At 36.3% G+C, this 1,095-nt stretch overlaps 1 protein-coding gene across 4 annotated transcripts in view; it reads right to left on the bottom strand.

Moving 5' to 3' along the window:
* The window catches only part of DAB1 (DAB adaptor protein 1), a 119,077-nt gene that overhangs the window by 39,952 nt on the left and 78,030 nt on the right, over window positions 1–1,095 (bottom strand). The gene's annotated exons all lie outside the window — the stretch shown is intronic.

Raw genomic sequence — 1,095 nt, 5'->3', positions numbered from 1 at the left:
CTGCTGGTTTTGAGAAAAGCACATTTTGAAAATCAGCATGGTATCCAGGCAATCTCTAAACAACCCGTTATTTTTAGAGTTTAAAAAAAAAAAAAAATTTAAAATTCAAAACCAGAGAGGATGTGTGTGTGTGTGTAGAAGTGAAAAGGCTGAGCGCGTGCAGGGCAAGTGACAAGCAATGAGACTTCTGTAGAACGTAGACTGAAATTTCGAAGGAGAGGCAACACGCAAGAGACCGATGACTACATATAAAACAAAAGACTGGCCATTTTTCATTTTCATTTTGCAGTGACTCCTAACTTCCCAAGATCAAGATTGCTTGCTCATAGGAAAATGGAAGTGTTGCCATCAACTTCAGGCTGAACGTGGCTAAGCTGAAGGTGCGCTTCAGACTCTCCAAACGTGTTAAGCGTTTAAAATTAATGATGGGATCTTACTTAGATAATACAGGGATATTGATTTATTAGGTTTTTCTGAAAACCAAGTTGCATGCTATTTGTTACAATGAAATGAAATGTTCCCATCTCTCTATTCTGCATATGACAGGGAACTTTATCTCTGGCTTCTATTAAATCAAAGTTCTTTGACATTGCTTTATTGATTGTGAGACAGCGTTTTGCACTGAAATTAAACTGTGATCAGATTCCTTCCTCATGGAATTAAATTTGAAGATCATTCTACCATGGAAAAGTATCACCCACAATGTAAGACAGCAGATGGAGACACTCCAATTTATTTGGGAACCCTCATTAACCGTTCGAAAATCATTAAATTTTTAATGGTTACAATATTTTACATACTGTATCAATAGATGCACAAATTAAGTAAAGGTGACTGCAACATTATCCTTTCACATATTTTACTGTATGGAGCATTTAGCGAAAATTTTTCTTTTGTTTGAGGGATACTGAGTTGGAACATACACATGAAACGCAATGTTGCATACACACATTTGTACTCAAAAGTAGATAGAAACACTCCTTTGAACCTGTGCTTTCACAGCCCTCCAGTCATCTAATGTTTCCCTTCTACATATTCCAATACTTCATTCCAAATATTATTTAATGAGTGCCGATTCTTTGCTCATTGCAAAGC

The sequence above is a fragment of the Egretta garzetta genome, unplaced genomic scaffold (assembly GCF_000687185.1).
Source record: "Egretta garzetta isolate BGI_Z169 unplaced genomic scaffold, ASM68718v1 scaffold163, whole genome shotgun sequence".
NCBI lineage: Eukaryota > Metazoa > Chordata > Aves > Pelecaniformes > Ardeidae > Egretta > Egretta garzetta.
This window is presented reverse-complemented; position numbering and strand designations above follow the sequence as displayed.